The sequence below is a fragment of the Scyliorhinus torazame genome, chromosome 9, assembly GCF_047496885.1.
Source record: "Scyliorhinus torazame isolate Kashiwa2021f chromosome 9, sScyTor2.1, whole genome shotgun sequence".
Classification (NCBI taxonomy): domain Eukaryota; kingdom Metazoa; phylum Chordata; class Chondrichthyes; order Carcharhiniformes; family Scyliorhinidae; genus Scyliorhinus; species Scyliorhinus torazame.
In genome coordinates, this window is record NC_092715.1 from 230,477,807 (window position 1) to 230,492,442 (window position 14,636).

At 48.8% G+C, this 14,636-nt stretch overlaps 1 protein-coding gene across 11 annotated transcripts in view; it reads left to right on the forward strand.

Annotated features, from left to right (window-relative positions):
• Positions 1-14,636, forward strand: part of LOC140429759 (nuclear factor 1 B-type-like) — a 967,235-nt gene that overhangs the window by 584,092 nt on the left and 368,507 nt on the right. The gene's annotated exons all lie outside the window — the stretch shown is intronic.

Genomic DNA, 14,636 nt, shown 5'->3' on the forward strand with positions numbered 1-14,636 from the left:
GAGAGGTGTAGATTGAGTCAATGGATGGGAGTCAGGTTCGTGTGATGGACTGGGCGGTGTTCACGACTCTCTGAAGTTTCTTGCGGTCCTGGGCTGAGCAGTTGCCATACCAGGCTGTGATGCAGCCAGATAGGATGCTGTCTGTGGTGCATCTGTAAAAGTTGGTAAGGGTTAATGTGGACTTGCCAAATTTCCTTAGTTTCCTGAGGAAGTATAGGCGCTGTTGTGCTTTCTTGGTGGTAGCGTCGACGTGGGTGGACCAGGACACATTTTTGGAGATGTGCACCCCTAGGAATTTGAAACTGCTAAGCATCTCCACCTTGGCCCCGTTGATGCTGACAGGGGTGTGTGCAGTATTTTGCTTCCTAAAGTCAATGACCAGCTCTTTAGTTTTGCTGGCATTGAGGGAGAGATTGTTGTTGCTACACCACTCCACTAGGTTCTCTATCTCCCTCCTGTATTCTGACTCGTCGTTATTCGAGATCCGGCCCACTATGGTCGTATCGTCAGCAAACTTGTAGATGGAGTTGGAACCAAATTTAGCCACGCAGTTGTGTGTGTACAGGGAATAGAGTAGGGGGCTAAGTACTCAGCCTTTCGGGGTCCCGCTATTGAGGACTATTGTGGAGGAGGTGTTGTTCATTCTTACTGATTGTGGTCTGTTGGTCAGAAAATCGAGGATCCAGTTGCAGAGTGGGGAGCCAAGTCCTAGGTTTTGGAGCTTTGATATGAGCTTGGCTGGGACGAAAGTGTTGAAGGCGGAGCTGTCGTCAATAAATAGGAGTCTGATGTAAGAGTCCTGTTGTCGAGATGCTCTAAGGATGAGTGTAGGGCCAGGGAAATGGCGTCTGCTGTGGACCGGTTGCGACGGTATGCGAATTTCAGTGGATACCGGCGTTCTGGGAGTATGGAGGTGATGCGCTTCATGATCAACCTCTCGAAGCACTTCATTACGACTTAAGTCAGGGCCACCGGACGGTAGTCATTGAGGCACGTTGCCTGGTTCTTCTTTAACCGGTATGACGGTGGTCTTCTTGAAGCAGGTGGGGACCTCGGAGTGGAGTAGGGACAGGTTAAAGATGTTGCGAACAACTCTGCCAGCTGGTCCATGCAGGCTCTGAGTGCAGGACCAGGGATCCTCTAAGCTAAACTAAACCCCCCCCATTTCTGCTGACGGTTAATTTTCCCCAAAGACGTCGACGAACGACTGCCACCTCTGGACGAACCCTAACATTGACCCTCTCAGGGCGAACTTGATTTTCTCTAGACAGAGAAAGCTAGCCATATCTGTTAGCCAGGTCTCCGATTTCGGGGGCTTTGAGTCCCTCCAAGCTAATAATACCCGCCTTCGGGCTACCAGAGAGGCAAAGGCCAGAATGTCTACCCCTTTCTGCTCCTGGATTCCCGGGTCTTCCGACACTCTGAAAATCGCCACCTCTGGACTCGGCGCCACCCTTGATTTTAACACCTTGGACATGACATCCGCAAACCCCTGCCAGAATCCCCTAAGTGTCGGACATGCCCAGAGCATATGAACATGGTTCGCTGGTCCTCCCGCACACCTTGCCCACCTATCCTCTACACCAAAGAACCTACTCATCCAGGCCACTGTCATGTGAGCCCAATGAACGACCTTGAACTGTATCAGGCTGAGCCTGGCACATGATGTGGACGCGTTGACTCTGCTCAACGCATCCACCCAGAGACCGTCCTCTCTCTCTCCTCCTAACTCCTCTTCCCATTTATGTTTCAGCTGCTCAGTCTGCGTTTCCTCTGACCCCATGAGTTCCTTATAAATGTCCAAAACCCTCCCTTCTCCCACCCACATTCTGGAAACTACACTGTCCTGTATCCCCGTTGGTGGTAGGAGTGGGAAGGTTGAGACCTGCCGGCGTAGGCAGTCCTGCGCATGAAGGTACCTAAACCCGTTCCCTCCCGCCAATTCAGATTTCTTCTCCAACTCCCTCAGGCTGGGAAAGCTCCCCTCTATAAACATATCTCCCATCCTCTCGATCCTTGCTCTCTGCCATCTCCGGAACCCTCCATCTAGCCTTCCCGGGGCAAACAGGTGATTATTGCAGATTGGAGACCAGACCGATGCTCTCTTTGCTCCCACATGTCTCCTCCATTGTCCCCAGACTCTCAGGGTTGCCACCACCACGGGGATGGTGGAGTACCGTGCCGGCAGGAACGGCAGAGGCACTGTTACCAACGCCCCCAAACTAGTGCCCTTACATGATGCTGCCTCTACTCACTCCCACAGCGACCCCCCCACCCCCCAACCCACTTCCTAATCATGGCTATATTCGCCGCCCAGTAATAATTACTAAAGTTCGGCAGCGCCAGCCCGCCCTCATCCCGGCTGCGCTCCAGCATCTTTAACTCGCGGGGTCTTACCCGCCCATACAAAGCCAGAGATCACCTTGTTGATCCGTTTAAAAAAGGACTGTGGAATAAAGATGGGGAGACACTGAAGCACAAACAGAAATCTTGGGAGGACTGTCATTTTCACTGTCTGCACCCTCGCAGCCAGTGACAGCGGGAGCACGTCCCACCTTCGAAAACCTTCCTTCATTTCGTCTACTAGTCGGGCCAGATTTAACTTGTGCAGCCATTCCCATTCCTGCGCCACCTGGATGCCTAGGTACCGGAAGCTTCCCCCCACCACTCTAAACGGCAGCTCCCCCAATTGTCTCTCCTGCCCCCTTGCCTGGATCACAAACATTTCACTTTTCCCCATATTTAGTTGATACCCCGAAAACCGGCCAAATTTCCCCAGAATCCTCATAATCTCGTCCATCCCTCCAGTGGGTTCTACACATATAAGAGCAGGTCGGCTGTATACAGCGAGACTCTGTGTTCCCCCCCCCCTCCCCCAGACCAGCCCCCTGAGGCTCTCAACGCAATTACGAGCGGCTCTATGGCCAGTGTGAACAACAGTGGGGAGAGGGGGCATCCCTGCCCCGTCCCCCGGTGCAGCCTAAAATATCCCGATGTCAACCTGTTCATCCGAACACTCGCCACGGACGCCTGATACAGCAGCCTGACCCAGTCAATGAAGCCCCGTCCAAATCCAAACCACCCCAGTACCACCCACAGATAATCCCATTCCACCCGATCAAATGCCTTCTCTGCGTCCATTGTGACCACTACCTCTAAGTCCCTACCCTCTGGGGGCATCATAATTACATTCAGCAGCCTTCTTACATTGGCCGCCAACTGCCTCCCCTAAACAAATCCCATCTGCTCCTCCCCAATCACGTCCGTAACGCAGTCTTCAATCCTTGAGGACAAGATCTTAGCCAACAGTTCGGCGTCTACATTTAGTAGGGCGATAGGTCTGGAGGACTCGCATAGCTCCGGGTCCTTATCCTGCTTCAGGATCAGTGAGATGGTGGCCTGTGACATCGTCGGGAGGAGCTCCCCTCGCTCCCTTGCCTCATTAAATGTCCTCATCAGCAGTGACCCCAGTATCCCAGAGAACGTTTTGTAAAACTCCACTGGGTACCCATCCGGTCCCGGGGCTTTATTCGACTGCATGGCCTTCAGCCCTTCTGCTATTTCTCCCATCCCGATCGGAACCCCCATCACTTCTACCAACTCTTCGTCAACCTTCGGGAACCTCAGCCTCTCTAAGAATTGCTTCATCCCCTCCGGCCCAGCTGGGGGTTCCGACTCATAAAGCCTGCTGTAGAATTCCTTAAACGCCTTATTGACCCTGCTGAATCTCTGACCAGGTTCCCATCCCTGTCCCTTACTTTCCCAATCTCCCTAGCTGCCTCCCTCTTTCTAAGCTGCTGTGCAAGCATTCTACTGGCTTTCTTCCCATATTCATAAATCGCCCCCCTCGCCTTCCTCAGCTGCTCCACTGCCTGGAGATAACAAGCCAAACTCCGCCTGCAGCCTCCGTCGTTCCCTTAGAAGCCCTGCCTCTGGGGCCTCCGCATAACTCCTGTCGACCTGTCGTATTTCCTTCATCAGTCGGTCCGTCTCTGCTCTGTCTGCCTTCTCCCAGTAGGCCCGTATTGACTTCCAGATAGTTCTGGTTACATTTCCTCAGCCACCCACACACCTCCCCATCCGCTAAATGTCCCACGTCCAGCCTCCAGCGCAGGCGTTGGCCACCCTCCTTGCTCACCTGTAGGTCAACCCAATGCAGGGCATGATCTGAGATCGTGATCGCTGAATACTCAGTGTCCACAACCCCCGTTAGTAAAGCCCTATTCTGGATGAAAAAGTCAATCCAGGAGTACACTTTATGCACATGCAAGTAGAAGGAAAACTCCTTCACTCTCGGCCGCCCAAATCTCCATGGGTCCACCTGTCCTTGAGCTAGACCGGTCTAGCCTTGGGTCAATGACTGTGTTGAAGTCATGACCAGCTTATACAAATCCAGGTCCGGGATCTTCCCCAACATCCTCCTTCTGAACTTTACATCATCCCAATTTGGCACGTACACATTCACGAGCACCACCGGCAGCCCCTCCAGCTTCCCACTGACCATGATGTACCGACCCCCCACGTCCGCAACTATTCTTCCCGCCTCGAATGACACTCGGTTGTTGATCAGGATCGCGACCCCTCTAGTCTTAGAGTCCAGCCCCGAGTGAAAAACCTGCCCGGCCCATCCCTTCTTTAATCTGACCTGGTCAGTTACTCTAAGGTGTGTCTCCTGCAGCATTGCCACGTCCGCCTTCAGTCCCCTCAAATGCATGAACACATGTGCCCTCTTAACCGGCCCATTTAGCCCTCTTACGTTCCATGTGATCAGCCTAGTTGGGGGGCTTCTCGCCTCCCGCCCCCACTCCGCCGATCAGCCATCACCTTTCTTGGGCCAGTATCCAGCCCGCGCCCCACGCATCCACCGGGCCGCCCCCAGGCAGTCTCCGTCCCCGACCTCCCTATTGTCCCACAACAAAGGTCCCTCCCCCATCAACAGAACATTCCACTCCCCCCCCCCCCCCCCCCCCAGTAACAGCACTATACAAACAGCCCCCTTCAACAAGCATAACATCTGCTCACCCCTCCACTGCACTTCTGTGAGCTGGCCCGCCCAGCTAGCTTGGTGGCCCCTGCCCATGGCGCCAGACATTTTCCCACCTATTGTTCTCTCCCCCTCTCGGACACACATCTGCAAAAGAAAACAATCCCAACCCAATTGCCCAAAAGAAACACAAAGATAATCAAAAAGAAGATCCAACATCTAAAATTCCCACCTCCATCCCCCATCAGTACAAATGCAAACTTTAACTCACAAAACTCATCCGCAGGCCCCAGATCAATACAGAAGGCATTATAGATAACGTCCAAAAACAAAAACTTTTTTAACCATGAACGCTGCAGCAATGTTCAGTAAAAACACCTCAGTCCGCTACCAGACCTTTCCTTATTGCGAAGTCCATCGCTTCCTCGGGCGACTCGAAGTAGAAATGTTGCTCCTCATAAGTGACCCAAAGACAGGCTGGATATAGCAGTCCAAACTTAACCTTCTTCTTGAAAAGGGTTGATTTTATCTGGTTGAACCCTGCCCTTCTCCTGGCCACGTCCGCGCTCAGATCCTGATTTATACGCAGGATGCTGTTCTCCTATTTACAGCTCCGTGTCTGCCTGGCCCACCCTAGGATACACTCCTTGTCCAGGTACCTGTGGAATCTAACCACCATTGCTCTCGGGGGGGGGGGGGGGGGGGGGGGTCACCTACACGCGGCTTCCTTGCTAGCGCCCTGTCCACCTCCAAGGGTCGGGTGAACGTCCCCTCCCCCAGTAACTTCTCGAACATGCCCGCTATGTATTCCCTTGGATGCCTCCGGGAGACTCATGATTCTCAGGTTCTGCCGGCAGGACCTGTTCTTTAGATCCTCCACCTTCTCCTGAAGCCTTTTCTGTTGGTCTCTCAACATCCCCGCCTCCAACTCCACCGCAGCTTGGTGTTCCTCCTGCTCTGTCAGTGCCTTCTCCACTTTCTGGAGTGCCCGGTCTTGAGCATCCAGTCTGAGTTCCAGCACCGCAATCGATTCCTTAACCGGTCCAAGCATTCCTGTTTCTGCTTGGTGAAGCCCTCCTGTAAGAACTGCATCAGCTGCTCCGCCGACTGCTGGGTCGTCGAGCCAGAACTCCGGTCATCCACCATGCTTTCTCCTCAGCCCAAGCCTTCTCCTTTCGCCTGTTTCTTCCTTTGCGAGCACTCCTGGTCTGCCTCTCCATGCACTGATGTAGGATTTCTTGTCACAATTGCATCCAACATCAATTTCCAAATCAGATCCGACAAAAATCGGGGAAAAAGGACCAAAGTTCCGACCCAAGCGGGAGCCACCAAATGTGCGATCTACTCCCTCATACCTGCCACCGGAAGTCCCACTTTTATAGTTTCAACCATAAGTTTTGGTTTCCAATATCAGTTTCAGTCTGAGTTTCCTTATAGGAACTGGGAAGGTCAGTTTTCTTTCTTAGTTTCCCTTTGCAGCGAGGGTCTGTCTCAATAAATACCAGCTTCAAACCCATGGGCTGGATTCTCTGTTTCAGAGACTAGAATTGTCCAGAGATTGTCCAACCCCTCGCCGATTCGGAGAATCGCCGGGCGGGGGGGGGGGGGGGGGCGCTGTGAATCCCGCCCTGATGCCGGCTGCCGAATTCTCCGGCGGCGGTTTTTTGGCGGGGGCGGGAATCGCGTCGCGCTTGTCGGGGGCCGTTGGCAGCGGCCCATCCGGCGATTCCTTTTCGGCCAGTCCCGCCGGCGTAAATTACACAAGGTTTGTACTGGCGGGAAGTGGCTCTGCGGGCAGCCTGTGGAGTCCTCATGAGGGCGCAGGGGATCTGGCCCCGGGGGCACTCTTTCCCTCCGCACAGGCCGCTGTAAAGCTCCAGCATGGCCGGCGCAGAGAAGAAACCCACTGCGCATGCGCAGGAATCATGGCAGCAGTTCTGGGAACACGCTGGCACTCCTGCGCTTGCGCAGCTCGCGCCTGCCGGCGGAGGCCCTTTGTTGCCGGTTGGAATGGCACCAATCACTCCAGCGCCAGCCTAGCCCCCGAAGGTGTGGAGGACTCAGCACCTTCCGGCTGGCCCAATGCCGGAGTGGTTCACGCCACTGTTTCGCGCCGGTACGGCCACCTGCCAGATACCGGAGAATCTCAACCTATGTTCCCAAGCCATCGTGCAAACTCTGGCCTTTTATGCTAGAAAAACTGACGTCAAAAGGCCACATATTCACAGCCCCGCAGGGGGCTAGCAGGGGGCCACCGTGAAGCTCGCAGCTCTAGCTGCGGTTACGGCCCCCGCACCAGAGGCCACGCATGCACACGGCGGTGGCCTCCAGCGGACTCAGACCACGGAGCTGGACCGCGGAAATAGTGCCCCCGATCGGCCGCAGGCCGACCCAGACCGCCCGCTCAAAAATACCCCGGCCCCATATGAGGCCCCACTGCCCTCCGATCGTGCCCCCCCGACTGAGTCCACAGCCACCATGAGTGGTCCACGCCGTCGGGACTTCGGCCAATCAGGGGTGGAGAATAGTGGGGCGGGTCTCTGGCCGCAGGGGTTACACGGGACGGCGTACTCGGGGAGTATGCCGCTTTTCAGGGGCTGGAGAATCGAGGAATGCTGGTCCTGACTCCATTTGTAGAACTGGATTCTCCGCCCCGGCATCGGACACGATTTCGGAGTCGGGGTTGCGAGAATCCAGCTCATGGATTCCATTGTACATTTTTAAATGGCTCATTATTGGGTTGTTTCATATTAATTTGTTTCTTTTTCTTAAATTATTCTTTTACCTCTAATTTTTAAACTCAGTTTCCTGTGTTTTCTGTAATCAATAACATTTCATAATTCAGTTTGAAAGTGTTTGACGTTGCATTGCTAAAAAGATGTGAGAATATGGGAAGAGAGCCAAATGTAAAATGAGAGTGTAAGCTGTGTTTAGTCAGCCATTGGCAATGCCCACAGATATATCAGACTATACATTGATCCTACTTAATATTCAGTTTCCTTCTAACACACAAGGTATTTGATGGTGGAAAGCAGAAGTATGTGTACCTTTTAGAGAGCTATTGGACAAGCTGTTACTGCATATCTTGGAGCATGTTAAGGTGGAACGGTGGCATAGTGGTTAGCACTGCTGCCTCACGGACCCCAGGTCGATCCCGGCCCCGTGTCACTGTCTGTGTGGAGTTTGCACATTCTCCCCTTGTCTGTGTGGGTCTCACCCCTGTAATCAAAAAAGATGTGCAGGGTGGGTGAATGGGGCAAGCTAAATTGCCCCTTAATTGGAAAAAAGAATTGGACATTCTAAATTTATTTCAAAAAATGTCTTGGAGCATGTTAAAAATGGTAACATTTCATAGCTGAATTTGATTGGAAGATAAGGATATATATTTTAAACTTTATTCTGATACGCTACAAAAAGCTCACATCCCCTGACCTGCAAATTTGCACAAACTGCCATCTTTAGCTGTCTCCACACAAATGCACGAATCATAAATGTTCTAAACAAAATTAATGTGGCCTTTTGCAAACTTGGGTAAATGATCAAAGGGTATTTTTACACTCATTCCTAATAAAGTATTGACCTTGCCAGTGGTTTAAACTCAATCTTCCTTTAGTATTGTGTATGTTAAACTTAACTTTAGTATATTCTTTCTTCTCCCCATGATCTAGGTACTCAAAGATGCCAGGTATTCAGTTGCCACATGCTAATTGTGATTGGAATTGGTACTCTGTAGATTTTTGAGGTGCTTTTCTCATCTACTCGCACTTTTATGCCTCATTTGTATTTCCACCTGCTGCCGATTTCAGTCAACAAAGAACAAAGAAAATTACAGCACAGGAACAGGCCCTTCGGCCCTCCCAGCCTGCGCCGATCCAGATCCTTTATCTAAATCTGTCGCCTATTTTCCAAGGATCTACTTCCCTCTGTTCCCCGCCCGTTCATATATCTGTCTAGATGCATCTTAAATGATGCTATTGTGCCCGCCTCTACCACCTCCGCTGGCAAGGCGTTCCAGGCACCCACCACCCTCTGCGTAAAAAACTTTCCACGCACATCTCCCTTAAACTTTCCCTCTCTCACCTTGAAATCGTGACCCCTTGTAATTGACACCCCCACTCTTGGAAAAAGCTTGTTGCTATCCACCCTGTCCATACCTCTCATAATTTTGTAGACCTCAATCAGGTCCCCCCTCAACCTCCGTCTTTCCAACGAAAACAATCCTAATCTACTCAACCTTTCTTCATAGCTAGCACCCTCCAAACCAGGCAACATCCTGGTGAACCTCCTCCGAACCCTCTCTAAAGCATCCACATCCTTCTGGTAATGTGGCGACCAGAACTGCATGCAGTATTCCAAATGTGGCCTAACCAAAGTCCTATACAACTGTAACATGACCTGCCGACTCTTGTACTCAATACCCCGTCCAATGAAGGCAAGCATGCTGTATGCCTTCTTGGCCACTCTAGCGATCTGTGTTGCCACCTTCAGGGTACAATGGGTCATATGCTGACTAGAAGCAGCGCTGATGATTCTACCATTGGAACAATTAAGGTAAGTGGGGCAGTTTATATCAACTAAAGCTGATCGTGAGAACACCATGCATTCAGCAATGGCTGTACTTTTATAATTTAAATCACCTTTAGAATCAGCACAAGTAGTCCAAAGTAATTGACTGTGTCTGAGTCTGCGTGATTCTATTAGATGCATGCCCTGTGAATATAGAAACTGCAGCTACACTCATAGAACATAGAACATAGAACAATACAGCGCAGTACAGGCCCTTCGGCCCACGATGTTGCACCGAAACAAAAGCCATCTAACCTACACTATGCCATTATCATCCATATGTTTATCCAATAAACTCACTCCTTCTGTTCATTACTGATAGTTTATAGATATGGAAATGGCAACAAACATTTGTATCATCATGTTGATTTTAGTTTTGCAACACAATCTGAATAACTTTTAAAAAGAGCATACCACGCAAGCTATTTATAGCAAGGTTTTAGTGATTCATTATTTTCTACTATAAGAATGGTTATGGCCAATGGTAACATTATTGTTAGTGAAAAGAAACATGTGCATAGCTGGTTCCCCCATTGCATTCAAATTATCATGAACAGATTTCATCTTGTAATTAGGACACCCCATTAATAGGTTGCCAGGTATATTGCATATAAAGCAGTACATTGGATTGACGTTCTTGGAAATAACAGGGGGTGTAATGCTAGTCGGTAATTACAACATCATTTGGAATCCATTTTGGGAATTGTAGATTCTTCGGTGAGGTAAATTGACCAGCAAAGGAGGCCCATATACCAAAGAGGCGTGTGCCACCGCAGACTTCTCACAAGTTAATCAAAGTTAAATGATACACGTAGTCAAATCACCTGTCAAAATCAGCCTCAGAATTTATTGTTACAGCTGAAATATTTCACAAAGCTTTTCAGGTGATGTGTATGAATCATTTATGATGCATCAGTCAACCAATTCTGTGTTTAGGAAAAGAAAGCAAACTGTGCTTAGAAGTCAACACTACACAAAAAGGAAATGGCCGAGTAAACATCAGCATAACGGCCAGATGTGCATGGGAAGGTGGAAACCGAAATCGGAGATTCAGCCTCTTGCGACTGTTTTGCTAATCAAGTAGAATATGGCTGATCTATAAACTCTATTTCCCAATCTTTGACCCATGTCCCTTGATAACCAAACAAAAATCTGTCGATGTTCGCCTTAAAAATTTTCAATTGATGCAGCATCCACAGCCTTTTGGGCAAGCGAGTGCCAGATTTCCACAAGCCCTCCCTTTGTGTGAAAAACTACTTCCTGATTTCACTCCTCAATAGTTTAGTTTGAATATTAAGATTGTGTCTCCTTATTTTAGATTCCTTATGGGAGGAAACAATTTCACCTTATCTGCTATACAGTGGTTAGCACAGTTGCTTCACAGCTCCAGGGTCCCAGGTTCAATTCCCGGCTTGGGTCTGCACATTCTCCCCGTGTCTGCGTGGGTTTCCTCCGGGTGCTCCGGTTTCCTCCCACAGCCCATAGATGTGCAGGTTAGGTGGATTGGCCATGCTAAATTGCCCTTACTGTCTAAAAAGGTTGGGTGGGGTTACGGGGATAGGGTGGAAGTGTGGGCTTCGGCAGGGTGCTCTTTCCAAGGGCCGGTGCAGACTCAATGGGCCAAATGGCCTCCTTCTGCACTGTAAATTCTATGATTCTATGAAATCCATTTATCATTTTAAAACCTTCAAGGAGACCACCCTTTAATCTTTTAGGCTCAAATGAGTACAATCGACGTTTATGCAACCTGATCTCAATCCTTTAAGTCCTGACATCGTTCTGGTTTGATTGTGCTGCATTCACTCCTCAGCTAAGTTATTCTTCCTGGGTGGGGCGCACTGTACTCCACAGAGGGGGTCTGATCAAGGTTCTATGCAATTCAAGAATAACGTCTGCCCTTTTCTGTTCCAGCCCCCTTGCAGTAAAGACCAACATTCTACTCGCCTTTTTGACTACAACCACTTGCCTGTTCTGCCAGTCATAGTACATTCCTAGTACCCCTACCCTCCTCTCCAACCTCCCAACCAATTATCAATGCATGTCACAAGGTTAATTCCAAGTCCCATGCTTTTATTTTTACTAAAGTGTCTTATTTGGAATTTTAACAAATGCCCTTTGAAAGATGAGAGACACAACAGTGGGCTGGTTTAGCACGGGGCTAAAGAGCTGGCTTTTAAAGCAGACCAAGGCAGGCCAGCAGCACGGTTCAATTCCCGTACCAGCCTCCCCGAACAGGCACCGGAATGTGGTGACTCGGGGCTTTTCACAGTAACTTCATTTGAAGCCTACTTGTGACAATAAGCGATTTTCATTTCATTTCATTTTCATTTTCAATTTTCATTTTTCACATCCGATAGACACTCCCCTATGCCCATGCAAGTCACTTCCTCAGAAAAATCAACTCGATTCATCATCTATGGTCTGTCCTGGATCCATGTTGATTCTCTCTGATCAGTGCTTTTCCATATGGCAGCTCCAAGCCAAACAGAGCAAAGAAACCCCTGTTTCAGGAACTACGAGCGGGATTCTCCATTGCGAGTCCACCACACTACCGCTGTCAGCGAGGATGGAGAATTTGGCACTCAGCCAAATCTCCATTCACTGCAGCGGGAACAGAGAATCCCGCCTGGGTGAAGGAACAGAGAATCAAAGTCTGTCTCTTTTATGACCACCCTCCCTGCCCAAAGACAGCTGTGTCCCTTCAATGGAAATCTGATTTGTTTTACGCTGAAGTGCAAAGGGTGATGTTTTGTCTACTCTAAGCATTTGCAGAAGTGCAAAATGTACAATATGGCAACTTGGGAAACTGGTTAACACCCTCAGGCATCTTAGGCTTGTGTTATCTTTTATAGCAATCACATGGATTGCTAAACAACACAGATTTTCTGTCGAGCACCGTAATGCCATTTAAGTTAACAGATGAGGTGATGAAGGAATGTGAATGAACAATAAATGCATAGTTGCTGTTCAGATGCGAAGTGCAAATTCTTGTAATGTGGGAAAAATTCCTTTAATGTTAAATTAATTGATGAACCTGTTTCTAATATTGGCAATAAATCGACACAGAATGATCCTTGACTGAACATCTGTTCAGTGAATAAAACACATGGCTGCGCGGTGGCACAATGGTTAGCACCGCTGCCTCACAGCTCTAGGGCCCCGGGTTCAATTCCAGCCTTGGGTGACTGTCTGTGCGGAGTCTGCACTTTCTCCCCGTGTCTGCGTGGGTTTCCTCCGGGTGCTCTGGTTTGCTCCCACAGTCCAAAGATGTGCGGGTTAGGTGGATTGGCCGTGCTAAATTGCCCCTTCGTGTCCAAAAGGTTAGGTGGGGTTACTGGGTTACGGGGATAGGGTGAAGGCGTCGGCTTGGGTCGGGTTCTTTTTCCAAGGGCTGGTGCAGACCCAATGGGCTGAATGGCTTCCTTCTGCATTGTAAATTCCATGAATCTATGAAAAATGGTTTTCCACCTATTCCCACTATGTCAACTCCCATTGAAGGAGGACTGATGAGAGATGGGAGGCATAATGGTCACTTCGCCACATTTATGAGATTTTGTTGTGCCAATTGCTTCATTGCTTCAAAACTTTGATGCTGGCAAGGAGAAAGATTTCTGAAGTTCATGAATGAAAGCCAGTCTTCTTTCATTTAGTTTTAAATGATTGTCCGGTGATTTTTCATGCTCAGAGTAGGTTACTCGAATTATAATTCAAATTGCACAGGTTAACTTTCAAAATGAATTGCACAAATCGTATTAGCTTCCAAAGTAAAAGCAAATTGAAAAATTCTATCAGATTTGCATTTTTTTAAATATGAATGTTTGCAATGAAATGAGGTGCAGCAGATCAGATTGGCATTATGCCAGTCTCACCTTAGCTGTTGTCCAGGCAAGACGATGTGCCTCGCCACAGATCTGACGAAACATTGGTCTGAGAACTAACTCCAAATGACTAACTCAGAGCCCAATTAGCAACATTCAGGCGATGTAAATGCATCAGGTACCCTCAACTATTAAAATTATAAAACACAACCATGCACAAAGTGTGTGAGAAATTGTGTCAGTACAGGTGCTTTCGTGTTTGAGTGCATTGTACAGTGGAATATCTGGCCGAGAGACAGCTGTAACCTGCAGAGATACCTGATTGCAGAGCTGTCCTTTTCAGCTTGTGATGATTGAAAATCATGATAATTATAATAATAGTGTGAGATTAGTCAAAGTGGCTGGCAACAATCAGTGCTAATAATAACTAGCAAAATGCTGCTGATCTTTTCTTCTGCCTCACTCATAGGCCCTATCCTGATTGGTAATGCCACTTTTGCCAACAAGCCAAGGTGGCTAGAATCCCAGCAACACATTCAGTTTTTATTTGATCAACTTTCCTTTCAGCTAGTTTTAATCATGCATTATCTTTATTCTTCAAGGCCAGTTTTGCAAGTGTAAAGAAAATTTTAACTGCTTTTGGGGAGAAAAATTACATTACATTATTGAGCTTAACATTATTTTACAGTGGATAAAATAGTTTTTCTGTGTATAAATTAACTTATGTTTTAGTTGTCTGGGTAGTAGCATTAGGAATTCGCTCATGAGTACAATGCAGCTTTGAGAAATATATTTGCAATTCGCTGAAATATAGCCCACTGCATTGTCCTGGAGACAGATCATTTTTGGTGAATGAATGGCCATGAATATCACATTCTTCTATTGCATGTTGCAGATGTAGTAAATAGTTTTTCTCAGAGTCAGGCAGCCAAACCAAACTTGATGATAGTGGGTAAAAGGAATATGAGCGAACAGGTCTTATCAAGTAACCTGATACTGGAAAGCTCGACAGAGCCTCAAAGGAGGTGTCTATGGGATGGGCGCGGGTTTAGGCTTTTTGGCGCTCAACAACTTGGAATTTATAAGAGCACATCAATCCAATAAATGATTTAAGAGACAGTGGCATGGATTCTCTGCCGCAGGTAACAGGTGTCCCGATGCGGTGGGGGATTGGCCGTCCGGGGTAAAAACGGGGGGGTGCTAATGCGTTTGCAATACCCCAGCCCCCGACTGGCGACGGGTTTGGGGTTCACGCCCACGTGCCAGTG